The following is a 13,649-nucleotide window of genomic DNA, read 5'->3' as shown; positions in this document are numbered from 1 at the left end:
GTAAGAGAGCCACATATTCCTGGACACACACACACACCATGCAGACGCACACATGTATCCTGGACTAGGAATCACAAGGTACCTCACCCAGCACTGGTTTTCTGACAATTCAGCACTTAATTATTCATTCACCAGTAGGAACCTCCTCACAAAGCAGGAGCCCTGGAGATCCACCATTAAAGGAAGCACTGGCAGAGCACACGGTGACACCATGCAGAAAGAAAAGCTGGGCTTCTCTGGTGGCAATACAAAACAGGAGGGCCACTTTGGAAGCAAGTTTCTTAACAGTTCAACATACACCAGCCATACATCTGAGCAGCTCTCTAAAAGAAACCACCCATAAAAAGCCCCATGTGCAAAACTTCACAGAATCTATGTACCAACCAAACAGTAAGACAATCCAAATGTCCGCCAGCTGAGGAATGCATGAACAGCTCTGAGCCAGCAACAAGAGGAAACTACTGACACATGCTGCCGGTCGGTGTGCCTCAGAAACACTGTGGTAAGCAAAAGCTATCAGAAGGAAGCCAGCCAGGGTGGGGCCATGTATATTAAATCTCTTCAGAAGACAAATCTGTAGAGAGAATATTTAGCTGGTATTTGTCTGAAGAAGGGATGGGGACAGACTGCAAACTTTTGAGGATGGAAATCTTCAAAGGTATCATGCAGTGGCAGGTGGGCAATTGTACATTGGGAACCACTAAGCATTTATGTGGATACCATGGAGGCCATGGGTAGCATGCAGGTCCAGTGTGGGAGGCACTGGGATCGGTTTTACTACTTTAAAGGGGGGAGGGGTGTGATTTTTCTGTAGAAGTGCTCAAAAAATAATTTAATGAACACATACACATGCTCCACCCAGAACATAAAATGTTACAGTATTCACCTTACTTACTTTGAAAACATTTACCCTTTGAAAGAGTTTGCAGATATCATGGCTGCTCCTAAAAGTTAAGACGAAGGGGAGAAAGAGGGGAGGCTGGGTACTGCGTGTACCATTATTGCACACCCTTATAGAAATACTCCAAGTATTAACTCAGCAAGGTCCTGCATCCTGGTTTTAGTGACATGTACAACTGTCATTCCATGCTCAACAGACTCACCTTCTCTCACTGATCTGGTGAGGGTCCAGTGAAGCATGTGGCAGAGGCACACAGAACCTGTGGAATCAGTATGCCATCACAAGAGGCCATCTGTCTGCATGCCTGCCTGTCATCCAGCAAGTACACCAAGTGCTTGGCCCTAGCAAAGAAGCGGAACAAGGCCCTTGCCCTAAGTCACTCACAGACAAGCAAACAGGCAATGTCTACCCAGTGCTAGAAGATATGACAGAAAACGGAGGTTGGAAAGGAAGTCCCCACCAAACACTAACATTATCTCCGGGAAGGCAGCCTTTCTGGGAACAATGCTTGTGGAGGAACCCTCTGGTTAACAGTGTGAAGCTTAGTTCTCAATGACAAGAGCAAGTTCTTGGCCTGTCCATACCTGCTATTTGGGTCTCAAAGCTTAGTGCCCACCCAACATTTTTTCAAGTTAGCCAACTGGGGCCAGAACTGAGTACTCGAATTCACTCACATTAAATCCAGTCAAGATGGACATAAAGCATGCCCTAAAATAGTGTTGGCACCTGTGACTTTTGTACCGTATTTTAGAACTGAAGATCATTTATAAAGTTTTGACTGTATATTATACCAGGAGATAGCGAGCAGGGTGACTTCTACTCACATGTGAAACATAAATGACCAAATACATCTTTCAAGGTTTTTTCTCCTTCAAACACTGGCATAGAATCCTGTCTTAACCAGAGCTCATTCCCAGGCTTCGTGCCTCCCCGTTAGTGTGTTTGGTCTCTCTGCTGCTTAGTTTGTGTATCTGTAACACAGACATCTCTACCCACTGAGGTCAGGAAGGCGAGACTGACTCCTGTTCACTTCCTAGCAGATCAAAACCTCAAGGGCCCAACAGGACACTGAACACCATAAGAATCAAATGATGGTTGTAAGAAAAACTTCAATGTCCAATCTAGGGTGCTGGTCAGTAAATTATTAAACAGCAGCTTCAAAGGCCACTATAGAAAAAATGAAATCATGCAACAATATGTAAAGCTATAGAGAAATATATATGTCGTCAAACAGTAGAATTTGTCTTAACCGCATCCTAAAGCTGAGCATCACCCTAAGCCACCGACGAGCAAAGGCGATGTGACTTTACTCCTGAGCGTATGCTGGTGCTGCCTGAGAGACACGCAGTGAACCACAAACGAATGGACAAGGGTCCCAATTCAGAAAAAATGCTGTAGGGGCTGGGGAGATGGCTTAGAGTTAAGAGCACTGACTTTTCTTCCAGAGTTCCTGAGTTCAATTCCCAGCAACCACATGGTGACTCACAACCATCTGTAATGGAATCCAACGCCCTCTTCTGGTGTGTCTGAAGACAGCTACAGTGTGCTCATATAAAATAAATAAATCTTTTAGAAAAGAAAGGAAGGAAGGAAAGAAAGAAAGGGGGAAGGAAGGAGGGAGGAAAGGAAGGAAGGGAGGGAGGGAGGGAGGGAGGGAGGGAGGGAGGGAGGGAGGAAGGAAGATGTTGTACGGGAATACTTGTGAAGCCTGATGGAATCCCTTTAGACTAGGTCAGGTTAACTGAGAAGACATACCTGAGCTGTGACCACCCCTTAAAAACCACACCAAAGGAAGGGCACAAGCAAAGGGGAAGGGAAACAAAGAAAGTCAGGAATCCCAAACGGGGGAAGGAGAAATGTATGATGGGGTGCACTGGGTGGAGGTGGTCCAAGTTCATATTTGGCCCAAATGTGATCAGCAGTCATGAGACAGCCTGTACTGACAGACTTTGTATCTGGAGTCTGCACCAGGATGGACATTAACTTCCTAACAAGAGGTGGTCAATCTGCATTCAGATTCAACCAACTGACTGCAGATCAAAAGCATTCCTCAAGAAAGAAAAACAAAAACCAGAAAACAAAGTTGCCTGGACTGACCACCATACTCCCTGCACAACACAATGCTTCCTACACAGTCGTTACACGGCTATGGAAATGTAAGCAATGTAGAGACAGTTCAAGTGCATGACAGGGTTAAGTTACCATTTTACATGAAGGACTCGAGTGTCCAAGGATCTGAAGCCCCATAGAAGGTTCTGAAACAAGTCTCTCACATGCCACTAAGACAACTCTCTAGGTTTCGTGCTGTAAGAAACCCCACCATGGACATGGTCCTTCCCAGCTGCTGCAGCTGTCTTTGTAGCATCCTCTACCAGGTGAAAAGTTCTGTTTCTACTTTGCTGAGTTTTATCAGAAATGAATGCTGAATTTTGTCAAATACTCTTTGGTCCTCCACAGGACCATGTGGTTTTCTAACCACACAAGTGATGACAGTTTTTCATACATCATGCCACCCTTGCATTCCTAGGACAAATGTTACTTAGTCCTGTGTTGGCTTCAGTACGTTTCTGAGGTTCAGTTTGCTAATAGCCTGCTGGGGGTCATGGTCACTGGCTAGGGTTCAGTGTCAGCAGCATCAAGGATGAATTGGGAAATGTCTTCTTCCTTCTAAACTTGGCAGCATTTTAAGATAATCTTTAAATTTCATCAGTGAAGGGCTGGAGAGATGGCTCAGCGGTTAAGAGCACCCGACTGCTCTTCCAGAGGTCCTGAGTTCAATTCCCAGCAACCACATGGTGGCTCACAACCATCTGTAAGGAGATCCGATGCTCTCTTCTGGTGTGTCTGAAGACATCTACAGTGTACTCATATATAATAAATGAATAAATAAATCTTAAAAAAAATTCATCAGTGAAACCATGTGGGCCTGGAGTTAACTTTTCTGGAAAGTTATGTCTTACCATTCTCCTTGCTGTGCTCAAATTCCCTGACAAAAGCAACTTAAGGAAAAAGGGTTTGTTGTGACTCACAGTTGCAGAGGGATGGAGTCCACCATGGTGGGGAAAGCACGAACAAGAGCAGAAGACCAGCTAATGACACTCATCGACACACAGGAAGCACAAAGCTAATACGAAATGGAACCCCAGCACCTTAAGGCCCACCCAGGGATCCACTTCCTTTACTGAGGCTCCACCTCTGGAAGGTTCCACACCTTTCCCAAACAGCTCTCCAGCAGCTGTGCCCAAGTCTTCAAACACTTGAGCCTGTGGGGAACACTGCACATTCAACCAGCACAGTATTTAGCTGTGATTTCCTGTCCTAAAACAAAAGAGTAAAACTGTAGGAGGAATCTCAGTTCTACCCCCTTTGCTCATCCCTTTTATTGAAAATGTGCCTCTCCTTTCTTGGCAGTTCAGCTAAGGTGCATCAGGACTCAGATCATTCAAAGAGCCCACCCTGCTCCCACCCACACCCTCTACCGTTCTAATTTCACTTCTATGCTTCTGTATCATTCGTTTCCTTCTGCTTTTTAGAGTCTTAAGATAGAAACCTGGCTTACTGATGTGAGACCTTCCTTCTCTCATTTGAATGTTATATATTTCCTATCCAAACTGTATCTTCCAAGCTTTGGTATGTTGTATTTTTATTATGTCAAAATATTTTCTAGTTTTCCTTATGGCTTCCTCAGAAGTTTGCTACTACTTATCCACATTTAAGGAGAAGCTCTTAATATTTGTTACTGCTTTGTTTCACTATGATGAGTAACATATTTTACTTTAGTCCTTTTGAATATTTAAAGTTTCTTTTATGACCCACACATGAGCTGCCTGGTGAGTGTTCCACACACACTTGGGATGGCCACTATTGAGGGGTGGAATGTTTGGCCAGGTCATTCAGCTTCTCCAGGTTTGCTCTGTCTGCAGCTGGTTCTTCTCACGTGTCTCCTCCATTTGTGAAGTAGACAGGTCTAGTTTTGCGCATCTCTGCTTGGATTTGCTGCAGTCGCTAGTGTAGAAAAAAACCCTCCAAGCTATCTGGTCTTCATTAGGCAATAACCCTTTTTATTCCTGGGAACTGCCTTTGAAACCCAGTTCTTACTTTTTATGGCATTAATATCTACCCTAAGGAAGGTGCTGAAGAATGGATCCAGGGCTCATCAAGAACAAACTCTACCACTAAACTACACCCTCAGCCCTATCTTTTCCTACCTCTTAAGTGTTATCTGACATGTTTTGTATTTGAAGAATTCCTTGGCAGTAACAGAACTGGGCCATTTTTTTTTCAAGCCTCCTTAGCACTTGTGGGGGAGTGTGGGGAGCATCTATAGCTCACATAATTTATAGTTTGGTCTGAGTTTAAGGGCCATCTTACTTGCCTTTTTCTTCCCTGTTTCTTCTTTTCCGCCTTCATTTTGAGATTACTGACTTTTTAATTCCATTTTAATTCATCTGTCATGTCACATTTCTGCAGAGTTCACTGATTGGCCTAGGAACTGAATTATATATTTAATTTTCCATGACCTAATTGAATCAGTATTTTATCGATTCAAGTGAAAACCCATTGGTCGCCCTTGCCTTGGTACATGATTGTCTTATATGTTATTTCTACAAACAGTTAAAGACCCACACAATACTAACTTTTGCCATTAACCTATTTTTTAAAGAACCCACTGAGAATTAATTACCTATCTGCAATTATATCTTCTGCCCTACGTCTACCATTTCTATTTCTCTTTCTTCCTGTGTTCCAAGGTTTTTGCTAATGACCCTGCCGTGGCCAACTCTCATGACCTATACAGAAATGATCTCTGAAAGCATAGTCTTCGGCCAACTCTCTTACAACAAGGCTCCTGGCAGCAAACACTTCAGTCTCCACCTGGGAGCACTTTCCTTCCCCTTTGTTCTTGATATAAGATGCTGGGTTGACAGTCCTCTTCTGTTAACAGTCTAAAACTATGGATTCCCTTGGTGAGTTTTTAAAAAGGTTTTTGTTGTATTCTGAACTGTGTGTATGTGGGGCTATGAGCAGGTGTCTGTGGGCACCAGCAGAAGCTCACAGGGGGCACTGGGTCCTTGGAGCCTGAGTTGCAGGCGGCTGAGTCTCCCAACGTGGATGCTGGGAACTCAAGTCTGGTTCTTTGTTAGCACTGTAGCTGCTGATTGTTGGGCTATCGCCTCTCCAGCCCCTCTGGGGTTTCTGATGAGAAATTCACAGACATTCAAATTATTATTCCCAGTAAGCAATGCACTGTCTTTCTCTTGATGACAGTAGACTTCTTTGCCTTTACTCTCAGCAGCTGGGTTATAACTCGTCAGGCCATGAACTTCTTAGGATTCATCCTGTTATAGAGCCACTAACTTGGCTTGAATCTGTGGGTTTATGTCTTTTGCCAAACTTGGGACATATTCCTTTACTTATTCTAACAATTTTTTTGTTAATGAATTCTTCCTCCTGGGATTTCAGTGACACAAATTCAAACGTCAGTGATTCTGGCTTCTTTTTTTTAATTTTTGTTTTATTTATTGGGTATGTGACTGTGGGTGAGTACAGGCACACTCATACAGAATCTGGGAATTCCTCTCAGGTTGTTAAGACCACATACAAGCACCTGGCCCTGCTAAAACTGTCTCCATCTTGTTGGATTTTAAAACATTTTAGTAGTGTCTCCTATGTTCAAGATTATATTATTTTATGGACTTTACTTCGATCTGTACTGGTAAACTGATTGCATTCAGTTGTGCTTTTCTGTTATAAATGTCCATTTCTTTCTTATATTTTCTATTTCTCAACTAATTTTTTTTTTGTCTTTCACTCTTAAGAGTATCTACCCTATTTGCTGTAACATTCTTCTAATTGCTTCTTTAAGGTCTTACCCAATCCAACATGTGTTGATTTTAGGATCAGTGTCTACTGATCATCAAAAGACAGTCTAGTTCTGAAATCCAATAATTCTGAATGGTATTCTAGACCTTTCTTTTTAATATTTTTTAAAGATTTATTATATATATACACATATACATATATATATATATACATATATATATATACATATATACCATTGATGTTTTCACACCAGAAGAGGGCATCAGATCTCATTACAGATAGTTGTGAGCCACCATGTGGTTGCTGGGAATTGGAACTCAGGACCTCTGGAAGAGCAGTCAGTGCTCTTAACCACTGAGCCATCTCTCCAGCCCCTCTTTTTAAAAATTTTAAATATTATTTTATTTTGTGTGTATGTGTAGTTTATTTGCATGTATGTCTGTGCACCACATGTATGTCAGGTGAACCTCCATGTGGATGCTGGGTATCAAATCCAAGTCCTTTGTAAGAACGAGTATTCTTAACCACTGAGCCAATTCTCCAGCCCACAGACTTTTCAAACATTATGTTCCAAGACATGGCCTTGTGTAAATGCTGACAATGTTATAACCTATTCGGATTCCAGACATAAAGACCTCCAAGTGCCAGCCGGCTTTTTTTTTTTTTTTTTTTTTTTTTTAAATCAAATTGATGTTCAGCACTTTGGATTCTGTCTTGCATGTGCACCACCCAGTGGCCAGTCAGAGATTTGCATGTGCTCTATCTATCCAGTTCCTTAAGTTACATGTACCCAGACAGACAGTGGCAGGAAATTCAGGAGTCATAACAACCTTAAAGAAATCACTTTCCGGCATGTCTCTTTGCAACCACCAAGTGCCTCCTAGTTCCCTGAGTCTCCCTGTTGTGGTTAAATAGCCACGCACTTCCCGAAACTGTGTTGAGAGAGGTGCAATCTCCTTTTCTCATCAGCTTCCCCTCCCAAGAGTGTTAGGTCCTCTCAGATACCGTAAGAGCCACCATGAGACTTATGAGGGCTGGAGATTTGGCTCAGCTAAACCAAGTCCAGCCCCCAACACCCATAGACATGGCTGCTCAATACTGTCTGTAACCCCAGCCTCAGAGGTTCTATTACATCTTGGACACCTCCTTGGGCACCAGGCACAGATGTGATACACATACATACAGACAGGCAAAATACATATAAAATGCATACAAATACACAGAAAATAACAACAATTTTTTTAAGAACAGAGGGAAAACAACACAAAGGAGAGTTTCTGCCTATCTCTTTTTTTTTCTTTTCTTTTTTTTCTTTTTTTTTTTCTTTTTTTTTTTTTTTTTTTTTTTTTTTTCGGAGCTGGGGACCGAGCCCAGGGCCTTGTGCTTGCTAGGCAAGCGCTCTACACTGAGCTAAATCCCCAACCCCTGCCTATCTCTTAAGTATTGGACCCACTCTTTCCCCACAAACCCCCTATTGCTGCTCTCTTTGGGTTTGGTCTGCCTCTGTTCAGGCTAAAAATGTCAGAAGGGGAAAATCCATGAATTCAGTTTCAGTCCAGCAGCACTGTGAATCAGTCTTCTTGTGCAGCCCCACTACCACATGCCCTCCCGCACCAGCCAGCGGACGCTCTGCGCACTCGGTCCACAGACACTCTTCCTGGGCACGACGAGGTGCCATATGCTCACTCTGCTTACCTAGAACTGGGCCTGTTCCAAATACTTCTCTTCTAAAATCTTTACATTGTGTGTGTGTGTGTGTGTGTGTGTGTGTGTGTGTGTGTGTGTGTGTGTGCGCGCGCACGCGTGCCTGTGCACATGTGCAGGCACGTACCATAGCTCCCAAGTAGACGTCAGAGGCCAACTTGTAGGAGTTGCTTCTCTCCTTCCAACATGTATGTCCAGGGGTTAGAATTCAGACTTAGTAAGTAGAGTTGATGAAATGAAGGCTGCATTCATTTCTTAGTGTTTTAAACTTTGTAGATTTTCAGCTACCTCTGTTGACCAAACATATCCTTCCTGTAATGTGTGATCTTTTGTATCCCAGACCTCTCAGAAACCAGAGTTCAGGAGAATGAATGTCATTCTAAGCTGCCCTGGATTTACCACTTTCTGGGGTTTTCTAACATCTAAAAACTGACTTGATTCTGTGAAACCATCCGAGATGTTCCTGGGAAAACAAAGCTAACAACAGACCTGGAAGCCTATGGTTGCCGGAACCAGCAGCTGCCTCACCGAGAACCAGCAGCGAGCGCTTCCGCTTTCTGCTCTGCCTCACTCCCAGAGAACCGTGCTGATTCCTTAACAGACAGCAGTAGGGTGCACAGAACAAGACACCCCAGCTTATTCACTATTGACAAGGGACAGGACCGTCCTTCTGAAGTGCTATCACCGCCCCTGCTGAGTGGCCACAGCCCTGTCACTCAGGCCCAGTGGGCGGAGAGCTGAGGGCAGCACTTCACTCTCCAGCTACAGAGCGCATGCTGCTGAGTGAACTCCTGGCCCTGCGTGGAGCCGGCCACAGGGATGACCACCTTCCTCCCAGCAGCCAACGATCTCACTGCACAGCCATCATCCTTAGTATTATCTCCAGTTACTAGAACATGGCTCTGGGTCCCCCAAACCCAGGTTTACTTCAGTGAGCTGGAGATAACGAAGCCTGCAGACTTGCGCTTCTTACATACAGGTAACAAAGACATACCTCATCTCACTTCAAGAATCACGGCTTTAGTTTTATTCTCTATCCTGGGTCATTTTTCATTCCCATAAACAAGTGTCTCTAAAGTCATCATGTAAGCTGATGAAAAAGCAAGACAATTTTCAAGGTTTTTATGAAATTTGAGAAAAAAAAAGAGTAACATTTTAACATCCCTCTTCTCTTCCCCCCAAACCCCCACATGCGTCCAAAGAAACTGAAGTCTCTAAGGCAAAGCCAAGAAATGTGACTCAGATTGAATGAGGTCAGGTGACCTGGGCAAAGCACAGAGAGTTACTTTCATGACAACGTAGCCTATTTATTAGCTGGAAATCACAACAGCATCCCTTGACCAACTCTGGGCAAAATATACCACATACACTAACTATGTCTTATGTTAGAGCAATACTGTATTCTAACGCCCAGTCCACACCTGAGGAGACCCAAAAAAGACAACTGCTCCAAGGCCACACAAGCGCAAGGAATCCAGCTCATGACTGGTGTGCACGCCTTCCCTCTGCTCTACCACAAAGTCGGCAGCCGCATCAGCACACACGCTCTCACGCACCTGGTGCCTGGGACACCACCTAATGCAGCACAGTGCGCACTGTGTGCTGGTGCACAGCATGTACCAACAATGCCTATGTGCAAAGGTCAAAACACAATTCACAGGAGTCAGTTCTCTCCTCCACTGTGTGAGTCTCATAGACTGCACGCGGGGAATTAGACTTGGCAGCAAATGTTCTCTCTCTCTCTCCTTCCCCCCCCCCACATAGTTCCTTCACCTCACCCCCCCCCCATCAAGACAGAGTTTCTTTGTGTAGGCCTGGCTGTCCTGGAATTTGCTCTATAAACCAGGCTGGCCTCGAGCTCAGAGATCCGCCTGCTTCAGTCTCTCAAGTGCTGGAATTAAAGGCATACTTCACCATCACCTGGCCCAAGTTATTTTTTTAAGATTTATTTATTTTATGTATGTGAGTACATTGTTGCTGTCTTCAGACACACGAGAAGAAGGCCTCGGATCCTTTTACAGATGGTTGTGAGCCAACATGTGGTTGCTGGGAATTGAACTCAGGTCCTTTGGAAGAGCAAATGTGCTCTTAACCGATAAGCCATCTCTGCAGTCCTCCCCCCAAGTTATGTTCTTGCAATCCTTTTTTTTTTTTTTTCAGAACTGGGGACCGAACCCAGGGCCTTGTGCTTGCTAGGCAAGTGCTCTACCGCTGAGCTAAATCCCCAACCCCCCAAGTTATGTTCTTAAAGCACGATTTGATGATGCTTCTCCACAGAAAATAATTCTAGAAAGAATGGGGCATTTTGAGAATCCCTGATTATGTTTTAGCGCTAAACAGAGTTACTGTCCCTGTCTCAGATCACACGTGTGGACAATCAAAGACCCAACTAAGGCTTCTGTAAAGTCAGAGCTACCAAGAGTGACAGAAGCCATCTCAAGCCAGTGGTGCCCAACGTATTCACCCCGACTCTTCCTCTCTGGCTTTGCTAGGTTGGGGTCAGACGTAAGATATGAGAGGGCCAGAGACATACAACATATACAAACAGGTCCCAGGCAGGACTGTGTGACTCATGCATGGGGTACAGTTACTCTCCTTCATTAGTGATGGGTAAAGCCAAAGGTCTCTCAGCAGAACCGGTTCCTGAACAGCCAGCTGGCCTCCACAGTCCGTTCACCATAAGACTCCAGAGCAGACAATACAGGAAGCAAGTGATCTCAAGAGCCACATGGATGCCTATTAACTGTCACTCCTAGGTGCGATGAAATAACCTTACCCTATCTCCTAGGAAAGTTACAACTGAGTTCTGCATACATACGCGTATTTAATCGTATGCTCTCTTAATAAGTCTCCATAATGACTAAAAAAAAATCAAAATGTAATTTCTAAGTGAGGTGGTGCACACCTTTAATCCCAGCACTTGAGAGGCAAGTCAGGAGAGTCTAGAGTGAAATTCCAGACCAGCCAGGATACACAGAGAAACCCTGTCTTGAAAAAAATGTGTTTCCAACACCAATAACCTTAGTGAGTTTCCCAGGGAAATGGTAAGCAATATTCTAACAAATTCAATTTGCAAAGACCTTAAAATGCACTGTGTGGAAACCCATCTTATTCTTGCATACCCTACATCTACCTACCAGTCATCCGTCCTGTCCTTTGCACTCACGACCTGAGCCAGAACAGGTGCCTCTTCTCCAATGCGGACTTGCAAGTGAGCTCAGCACACTCAGCTAAGAAGGGGTCAGCCAGAGAGGCACCAGCAGACCTCTCAGGTCACAGCCTGGATCCCCAGGCTCAGCTCTCAGGGCTCACATCAGGCATCACCTGTCCAGCCTGGCTCCTGACTACCTGGAACAGTATTCCGGCCCTGCCACTCTAACGTTGTGACTCTGCACAAGTCACTGAACCTTGGCACCTCCATGCTTCCCCAGTCAGCTGAAGACAATCACCATGTCTTCCTTATAAGGTGGGTGGTTATACGGGCAGGAGAAGGAAATGCTGTGGGAGAAGGGAGAGCTACAGTACTAAGAATAATAGAAAAAGCAATAGGGGAACATGTTATGTTTACTTAAAAATATGTGTGTATGTATATACATATATAAATAATTTAAATGAAGTTCATTTGAGGTGATAGTGCTCTCCCTGACAACCATAGACTAACAAAGACCCCAGTGCCAGATAGGAGAACCCTTCCTTCAAATTTTGAGTCAGGGGAGTCCATGAGACTTCCCAAAGAATAAAAGCTGTTCCCAATGCCTTTGGTTGTCTCCCAAAACTTGGAGATAAGACATTACTAAAGGCACCACATACTCAGACAAAGAACAGTCGGAGGACTCTAACTGGAACTGAGCTGTAAGCCTGAGGACCAGCACTCATGGTATTTCAAAATGCTATGTAAGCTGCCAAGGGAGAAAAACAAAAGTCCTACTCAGCTGCAAAGCCTACAAATGACAACAATGACCACATGGCAAGATACACCCAAGGTCGGATGGTGGCACTTATATCTTAGAAGTAATCAACAGCCACCCCACTGGACTTAAGGCCCACTTCATAGGAGGGAATTTCTGACAGCCTTGTACACCTGGGCAACTATCCATGTCTGGTAAGGTCACGGACCCTACAGGTCAAATACTACTGTCATCTTCTAAACCAGCATAGCTCCCAGTTGAATTCTAAATACCCATCTTTACACCCACGGGTAAGTGTAGACCTTACTCACAAAGAATCTTTTTTACAGCAGGTGACACCATTGCAAAAACCAACACTTAATCAAAATGCAGAGAACAGCTGATGGTAGGGAACATCTATAACGCAACCCACACCTAAGGCTTGGGAAACATCATGGCTCATTATTTAAGATAAACTAGAAGCACAATGCTACAGGTTAAAACTAGCACACAGTAAGCCCTCAGCACACAATCCCCACATCAACATGCCATCTTAAGGAGAAAGACCTGTCTACTTTCCATGCTCTGCCTTAGGTGGGCCATGTCTTTTCTCAAACCCAATGTCAGTCATGAGGACTAGCACTTAGTTGGTTCCCAAGATGACTCAGAGACTCAGCTAACTGCCAGTGAACAGAGCTAAGGTGGGAAGAAAGCTGCTGAGGACAGCTACTTGGCCAACAGTGGACCTTCAAAGTAAGCAGATTCAGAAACTCAGAGAAGTTGCTGGTGCTAAAAGCCAGGGCTGCCTAAGAGCTGTCACCATGTGGCCTGGGCTCCTCCCTGAGATGATAAGCAGGTGCTCCTGCTACAGACAAGGAGCAAGGAAGTCAGTGGGATTTTCGTACAGGCCTGACCTAGCCTAGGCTTGAATCTAAGCAGACATCTAAGAAACCAAGGAGTAAGATCCTCCCAGAGCCTGGGAGCATGGTAGCCTAGCCTGCATGTTCCAGAGCAAAATGAAGGATTAAAGCTCCAAGATAGTGGAGACTGCTTTAGTATCAAAAACAATAAACTTGATTATAAAGACATCTGTAACTGTTACTGGAAAGACTGACTAAAATTTATCAAGTTTAAGCATCTAAAGCCCAGCTGAACTTCCCTGTATGCATGATACAATCTGTCCAGAGGTGAAGAGAGTTAGATCCCAGCACATGCTGTATTCAGATTTGCGTTTAAGATCCCAGGCACCCAATGAACACAGAGAGCTTTCCAACTTCAAGCCTCAGTGAGGACTACCTGTGTGGTTAATGGGCACATGCTGCCCACATCAATGG

General features: G+C 44.3%; 1 protein-coding gene across 11 annotated transcripts in view; it reads right to left on the bottom strand.

Annotated features, from left to right (window-relative positions):
* The window catches only part of Tbc1d14 (TBC1 domain family, member 14), a 99,290-nt gene that overhangs the window by 37,491 nt on the left and 48,150 nt on the right, over positions 1–13,649 (bottom strand). The window contains exon 3 of one of the 11 annotated variants that reach the window (XM_087583827.1): positions 9,423–9,518. The gene's annotated coding sequence lies outside the window, so the exon portion shown is untranslated. 11 annotated transcript variants of the gene reach the window in all.

The sequence above is a fragment of the Rattus norvegicus genome, chromosome 14 (assembly GCF_021556685.1).
Source record: "Rattus norvegicus strain SHRSP/BbbUtx chromosome 14, alternate assembly SHRSP_T2T, whole genome shotgun sequence".
In the NCBI taxonomy this organism is placed as follows: Eukaryota; Metazoa; Chordata; class Mammalia; order Rodentia; family Muridae; genus Rattus; species Rattus norvegicus.
The sequence above is the reverse complement of the archived record's forward strand: the minus strand, read 5'-3'. Positions and strand labels throughout refer to the sequence as shown.